Source organism: Erythrolamprus reginae, chromosome 11 (assembly GCF_031021105.1).
Source record: "Erythrolamprus reginae isolate rEryReg1 chromosome 11, rEryReg1.hap1, whole genome shotgun sequence".
Taxonomy (NCBI): domain Eukaryota; kingdom Metazoa; phylum Chordata; class Lepidosauria; order Squamata; family Dipsadidae; genus Erythrolamprus; species Erythrolamprus reginae.
This window is the reverse complement of record NC_091960.1, coordinates 29,821,544-29,829,574: the sequence shown is the minus strand read 5'-3', so window position 1 is coordinate 29,829,574 and position 8,031 is coordinate 29,821,544. Positions and strand designations below refer to the sequence as shown.

At 45.4% G+C, this 8,031-nt stretch overlaps 1 long non-coding RNA gene across 1 annotated transcript; it reads left to right on the top strand.

Annotated features, from left to right (window-relative positions):
- The first annotated feature begins 2,336 nt into the window (after positions 1-2,336).
- LOC139173937 (uncharacterized) lies at positions 2,337-7,441 on the top strand. The gene is made up of 2 exons (XR_011560268.1): positions 2,337-2,417; positions 6,648-7,441. It is a non-coding gene; the product is annotated as an uncharacterized lncRNA (long non-coding RNA).
- Positions 7,442-8,031: the final 590 nt, after the last annotated feature.

Genomic DNA, 8,031 nt, shown 5'->3' with positions numbered 1-8,031 from the left:
TTTGGGGGGGTGGGCGGAAAAGTATAGTGTCTGAGCGGCAGTCCCTTCGGGACTGGGCGGCACAGAAATAATAAATAAATAAATAAATAAATAAATAAATAAACAAACAAACAAACAAACAAACAAATAAATAAATAAATAAAAAACCCACCCTGTTTTGCCTCAGAGAATTTCAAAATAAAATACTGTACTGTGTGTCTATAACAGTGAGCTCATAATAGGGCAACTCTATCAATATCAAATTGCCACTTAAATAGTTGAGCTAGTTTCAAACTAGATTTTGATTTTCTTTCTCTCTTCCTTACTCCCATTCTTTTTCTTTCTCTTTTCCTTCCTCTCTTTTTTCTATCCTCTCTTCTTCTCTCTCTCCTTCCCTCTCACTCTTTCCCTCTCGGCTTCTGGGCAGGTTTGGAAAACTCTGAGTTGATGATGATTTTTAAGTGAGCGATTGCTCACTGCTCAGCTTAGAGAGAACTATGGGTCCAGATATATATAATTATGATATAATCCTATTCTAACATTCATGCTATACTGCAACATGGCAGCTGTTTCTGTTTAGAAAGTCAATGTAGTGGTTAAAATGTAGGATTGGTTTAAGGCGGTGTTTCTCAAATAGTAGGGCAGGACCCTCTGGGGGTGGGGGCACGTAACCCCGGGGAACATGCCTTTTTGCTGCAGGGAGTGGGGTTTTTTTTAACACCGAACAATACCGCACAGCACAGAGTAGGAGATATGAAGTGCATATAACAAATCTTAAAGAGACACCATGGAAAAATATTTAACAGGGATGAAAAGAAAGGGGGAGAGAGACGGAGATAATGAGACAAACGTAAGTCTCCTGAAAGCTAAAGTGAGGAAATATGACAATATGTAACTCTTGGCTTCACTATGACTACAGTGGGAGATGAGGAAAGATCGGTATGTTTACTATGTCTAAAAATGTTGGCAGCTGACAGCATGAATCCAAAGAAATTAAGGTGTCACTTAAACCAGTGTTTCCCAACCTTGGCAACTTGAAGATATCTGGACTTCAATTCCCAGAATTCCCCAGCCAGCATTTGCTGGCTGGGGAATTCTGGGAGTTGAAGTCCAAGTATCTTCAAGTTGCCAAGGTTGGGAAACACTGATTTAAACACATTACACCCCAATCATGCTGATAAGCCCCTTGAGTTTTTTCAGCAAAAATGTGCTAAATATTGAAACAATCATCCCGGTGGAGAGTTGGAGGGGAAGGTGCAAAATGTTTACTTCTTCCTAGGTGGGCAAGGTGTAACAGAAAATAATTGAGAAACACTGGTTTAAGGAGACCTACATAAACGGTCAACTCCTTGACCATGCGGCTGCTTGAATTGTCAGAAATAAGGTGTGGAGAGGGGAAAGTGGTAGACAATGCAGTAAATAAACAAGTGATATGAATGTACTTCAGATCTAAGTTATGTCTGTGAAGCAATAATAATAATAATAATAATAATAATAATAATAATAATAATAATAATAATAATAATTTATTAGATTTGTATGCTGCCCCTCTCTGAAGACTCGGGGCGGCTCACAACAATAATAAAACAATATTACAATAAACAAATCTAATATTAAGTAACTAACAGCATACTTTTCAGGGGCCGTGGTGGGTGCTCCAGTCGCATTGACCGCCTTGGGATTCACGGCTGCCGGCGTTGCAGCGGGTTCAGTGGCAGTGTTGTGGTTCCGTCTGAGGCCCCTCCGGGAACGGCTGACCTTCTGTCGGTTTCCAGCTCAGAGGGAGAGGCTGAGGAACAGGAGGTGCAGACAGACGAGGAGGAATCCCAGGCTGAAGAAGAGGGAGGACAGCCAGAGTCCCACCAGGGGGAGCTCTCCCCAGCAAGCAGCCTGGATTCCTTAGAGGAAAGTGCACAAGCCATAATTGATCTGCGACAACGAAGAGCTACTCAGAGACGGAGTCAATTGGCTAAATACTTTCAGCATTAAAGTGGCAGCAGCTGGGTTTGGGTGTGGTGCTCTTGGGAAAGGCTAAAAGGCAGACCCACCCTTCCTGGCTTGTGGAGTTTTATCTTTGAGAGTCGTGGGACCTGACTGTGAACTTTGGTGTCTTGGAATCCTGGTTTGTGCCTTTGACTATTGAAACCTTGGGGGGGGGGGTGCCAGCAAGAAGCTTGCTGTATTGTCTGGACATCAGGACCCTGCTGTACCGTATTATATCCTGTCTGTTGGGAAGAACAGGTTTTCCTCTGTGCTTATTTTTTCCAGTTATAAAATACTTTTGGCTTTTACCAGAGTGTCTGGCTGTTTTTTCCAGTTGGGGTTGAGGTCTGGGGGAACCCAGACAGAACAGGCAGCGAGCATGATGTCAAGTGCTGCCGTCGCCAATGGCGGTGCTGTGGCTGCTGGGGGCCTCGTCGCCCTTGCGCAATCAGCTGGTCAGTATTGCTTTTCAGTTCTTTGCTCTCTTGCAACAAAACCTGTAGTGGCCCAACCATTTTTATAAGTCAGTGATGGAGAAACGTTTTTGGCTGGGGTGCCGAAAGGGTGCACCACACCCACAATGCAATGCCCTCTCACCCCCCACCCCATGCATCCGGCATCCATTTTGGGCAGTGAAGGGCTGCAAAAAAAATGTACTACCACGCTGAGGGCTTGGCTTATTTTGTGGGTGTGGCTTGCCAGCCATGTGACCAGGTGGGAGTGGCTTGGTGCTCATGTGACTGGGGGTGGCTTAAAGGTCATGTGACTGGCTTAAAGGAGGCCAACTTGACGTCACTCATGTCAAAGGTTAGGGTTAGGGTGCCTGGCCTCTCCTCACCTCAAAGAGATACAATTTCCCTATCTATTTACTATTACTGAAGATCCAAAATATACTACAGTATTTAATTCTATTTATATATGCCCTATGTGTACATACATACATGTGTCTTCGGAGAGGGTCGGCATACAAATCTAATAAATTATTATTATTATTACTATTATTATCATCATCATCATCATTATTATTATTATTATTATTATTATTATTAAATTACATCCAGGCACATAAAAATATACATTATCTACTACATACTGTATGTGTATGTACACAGAGAGAGAGAGAGCTCTTCTAAAATTATATACATTCAACCTCATTTACTATGATAGGAAAAATACTCAGAGCCCAGAAGGGAAACAAATTCAAAAATTTTCTACCAGTTCTGTGTACCTGGCCATACCCGTAGGAGCCCATCACTGATTTGGGGGTATGCATCCATTTTGGGGTACACATCAATCATCTGGAAAAAAAAAATTAAAATAAATAAAATGTAAAATCATTAAAAAATAATACATTGATTCAAATGCAGGCTCCATTGACCACTGGGTCTTTTCCTGCCCAGTTTTCTGTTTCTATTAACCTTATGCTGCCATCTAGTGGTTTTTATCCAAATCGGGTGCTCTCGCAGTGTTCTCTTTTTCTTTCGGCAAAACAGATGTTTTTTTTATTTATTTATTTTGTCCAATACACAATGAGGGTTTTAGTGGATATATATCTATATACACATAATAAAATACATGATGAAGGTTATAGAGGAGATACTCATAGTAAAATACATCTAAGAAAGAATAGAAAAGAAGATATAGGAATAGAACATGTCAATGAAAGAATAGAAGAAGAGATATAGGAATAGAAGAAAGGTATAGGAGATATAGGAGAGCAATAGGACAGGGGACGGAAGGCACTCTATTTAGTCAACAGGACCCGGAGAAGACCCACTCTGTGGGACCTAACCAGCCGCTGGGATTCATGCGGCAGAAGGCGGTCTCGCAGGTATCCTGGTCCAGTGCCATGAAGGGCTTTATAGGTCATAACCAACACTTTGAGTTGTGACCGGAAACTGATCGGCAACCAATGCAGACTGCGGAGTGTTGGAGTAACATGAACATATTTGGGAAAGCCCATGATTGCTCTCGCAGCTGCATTCTGCATGATCTGAAGTTTCCGAACACTCTTCAAAGGTAGCCCCATGTAGAGGCAATCTGAGGCTGCCACACGCAGCTTCATTTTTCCTACCAGAACCACCGTTCCCTGTAAGCTGCGCACGTGAGCACGCGTGCGCTCCAAAATACCCCCGCACGCACCCTTTTCCTTGGCCACGCACTCCCCAACCCCCTGCCAGCCTGCGGGGGGGGAGACGCGGGCAGTAGAAGGGAGCCGCGGCCACACCTGCCTCTCCATGGTGCCTCCGGCCCCCTCGCGCTCCTGGCCCCTCAGCCCTGACCCTGACCCCCACCCGCCCGGCCTCTCTTTCTCCTCCACTGCAAGAGGGGGGGGCAGGCGTTCTCCGGAGGCTGGCAGGCGGCGGGGCGGCGCGCGCTCTTCCCATCTCCCTGCCTGCGCGCGCGCCCTAAGAGCGAAGGGTTTTCTTATTTTGAATGTTCCGGGCGAGTGGGCTGGCAGGGAGATTTGGGGAGCGCGCGCCGGCTGCCCCCCCGATCACCTGGCCGCCCGCCCGCCGCTCGCTGCCCGCTCCGCCTCTCTTTCTCCTCCGCTGCAACACGGTGCCCGGCCACGCTCCGCCTCCCGGGAGCCCAGCTGAAAACAAAATGGCTCCAAAAGTCGGCTGGGATACCGGGAGGCGGAACGTGGCTGGGCGCCGTGTCTTCGCCTCCGCGCGCCGCCTCCGCCCGGCTGAAAACAAAACGGCTCCAAAAGTCAGCCGGGCTCCCGGGAGGCTTCCTCTTCGCTGCAGAGCCGCCGGGCAGAGGCGAAGACAACAGCGCCCTCCACTCTCTCTCCATCTCTCTCTCTCTCTCTTTCTCTCTGTTGCCGGCATGGTGAACGAGAGAGAAAGAGAGAGAGAGAGAAAGGAGGGGAGAGAGAATGAGAAAGAAAGCGAGAAAGAAAGCAAGAGAGAAAGACAGGGAAAGAAAGCAAGAGAGAGAGAAAGAGAGGGGGGAAGGAGGGGGAGGGAAAGACATAGAGGGAGGGAAGGAGGGAGAGAGAAAGAACAAAAAAGAGAGGAAGGAAGGAAGAGAGAAAGGAAGAGGGATGGAGAGAGAAGGAATGAAAGATGAAGGAAGGGAGAGAGAAAGGGGGAGGGAGAGATAGAAAGGAGGGAGAAGGGGGTAGTTAGGGAGAGGGAAAAGGAAGGGCTTGGAGAAAGGCAGGGGGAAAGAAAGATAGAAAGGAAAGGGAGGGAGAGATAGAAAGGAAAGAGGGAGAAAGGAAAGAGGGAGGGAGGAAAGAGGGAGGGAGAGATAGAAAGGAAAGAGGGAGGGAGAGATAGAAAGGAAAGAGGGAGGGAAAGATAGAAAGGAAAGTGGGAGGGAGGAAAGAGGGAGGAAGACATAGAAAGGATAGAATTATGGATGCAAGAACTTGCTCATGTGTGATAGCGCACGCCCACACTTACTTACTTACTTACTTTATTTATTTATTTATTTATTTATTTATTTATTTATTTATTTATTTATTTATTTATACTTATATGCCGCCCAGTGCCAAAGGGACTGCCGCTCAGACACTATACTTTTCCGCTCACCCCGAAAAAAAATTAGAGGGAACACTGACCAGAACGGCGTTTCCCAGCATTCCGGCTCGGGGGCCCCTTTGCTTGTAGAGCATTTGATAGGTTGTTTTTCATCTTCCTAGATGAGATTTAATTTAGATTTACATTTAATTGGATTTGTATACCACCCCTCTCCGAGGCCTCGGGGCCAGTGTTCCCTCTAATTTTTTGGGGGGGTGGGCGGAAAAGTATAGTGTCTGAGCGGCAGTCCCTTTGGGACTGGGCGGCACAGAAATAATAAATAAATAAATAATAATAATAATTATTATTATTATTATTTATTCGATTTGTATGCCGCCCCTCTCCGAAGACTCGGGGCGGCTCACAACATGTAACAACAAATCAGAATAATCTAACAATTTTAAAATGTTTAAAGATTTAAAAGACCCCATATACTAACAGACATACACACACGCATACCATATAAAAATTAAACATGCCCAGGGGGAGATGTTTCAATTCCCCCATGCCTGACGACAAAGGTAAGTAAGTAAGTAAGTAAGTAAGTAAGTAAGTAAGTAAGTAAGTAAGTAAGTAAGTAAGTAAGTAAGTAAAAAAGTAAGTAAGTAAATAAACAAACAAACAAACAAACAAATAAAAAACCCACCCTGTTTTGCCTCAGATAATTTCAAAATAAAATACTGTACTGTGTGTCTATAACAGTGAGCTCATAATAGGGCAACTCTATCAATATCAAAATGCCACTTAAATAGTTGAGCTAGTTTCAAACTAGATTTTGATTTTCTTTCTCTCTTCCTTACTCCCATTCTTTTTCTTTCTCTTTTCCTTCCTCTCTTTTTTCTATCTGTTTCTCTCTCTTCCTCTCTTCCTCTCTCTCTCCTTCCCTCTCACTCTTTCCCTCTCGGCTTCTGGGCAGGTTTGGAAAACTCTGAGTTGATGATGATCTTTAAGTGAGCAATTGCTCACTGCTCAGCTTAGAGGGAACTATGCTCGGGGCAGCTCTCAGCATATACAAAAAAACAGAGAACAGTAATAGACAATCCAATTAATAATACATTAAAGCAATCCTTCAAATTCTAATTTAAAAAAAGCTATCGTTACAATTCAATCGACAGTTCCTAATCTATTGCCTATTTTTGTTTTCCACCCTAGGGGCAGCAGGCCTGGCTCTCACCACCAAAGCTGGATTGGCCGCCGCGGGGGCTGCTTTGGGCCTCCTGGTGTAAGGAATACCTGCAAAGGACTTCACAATGTCATTTACACCAGTGCTTAAACACTTGTGAACTCTGCATTTCTTCTTGTTCTGCTTGCCTCGGCTTCCATAGTAACGGCGGGAGGGGGGAGGTCAAAATTGGAGTTTTGGGAGGGGGGGGAAGTGCGCTGGAGGTTACCCTGTTTGAAGTTTTGAATACTGTTAAGGGAGGGTTAGTCCCACCCTTCTCTCCCTGGCACAGCTGGGCATCATGGAGATGTTTAAAGCCTACTCAAGGTCAACGTCAGCAGTGGGCCAGATGTGGAAGACCTAACAGCTGATGCACCCACCTGACACCTTAAGAGCTGGGGATTGAAAGGATGGCCCAAGGGGGGGCACTTGGGAAGGTTTGGGGATCTTTGCATACACCAGTGTTTCCCAACCTTGGCGACTTGAAGATATTTGGACTTCAACTCCCAGAATTCCCCAGCCAGCGAATGCTGGCTGGGGAATTCTGGCAGTTGAAGTCCAGATATCTTCAAGTCGCCAAGGTTGGGAAACACTGGCATACACAATCTGTGGGCTTTTCCACTCAAATCTTGCTTTCCTTTTGTGGTGTTCTCTTCTTGTCTAGTCAAAGCACTTTTTCTATTTCGAATGGAATCTGAGTTTTACTTTCCTGGGCTCTGAAGGGAAGCCCACCTGACATGAAGCTTATTTGCCATTAACCAATAAATGATTTATCTCAATCACAGTCTGGATAATTTCATATCTCTTCTTTCCTTTGGCTGAGGTTACATATATAAAGCTCCTACATAAAGAAGCATTTGACGCTCTCGACTACAAACCATATACAGTGATACCTTGTCTTACAAACTTAATTGGTTCAGGGATGAGGTTCTTAAGGTGAAAAGTTTGTAAGACGAAACAATGTTTCCCACAGGAATCAATGGGAAAGCGATTAATGCGTGCAAGCCCAAAATTCACCCCTTTTGCCAGCCGAAGCGCCCATTTTTGCGCTGCTGGGATTCCCCTGAGGCTCCCCTCCTTAGGAAACCCCACCTCCAGACTTCTGTGTTTTTGCGATGCTGCAGGGGAATCCTAGCAGGGGAATCCCAGCATCGCAAAAACAAGCGCTTCGCTGGCAACGGAAGTCCGGAGTTGGGGTTTCCCATGGAGGGGAGCCTCAGGGGAATCCCCGCAGTGCAAAAACGGACGCTTCGCTGGCAATGGAAGGCCGGAGGCGGGGCATCCCAGCAGCGGCAGTGGGTTTGTAAGGTGAAAATAGTTTGTAAGAAGAGGCAAAAAAATCTTAAACCCCTGGTTTGTATCTCGAAAAGTTTG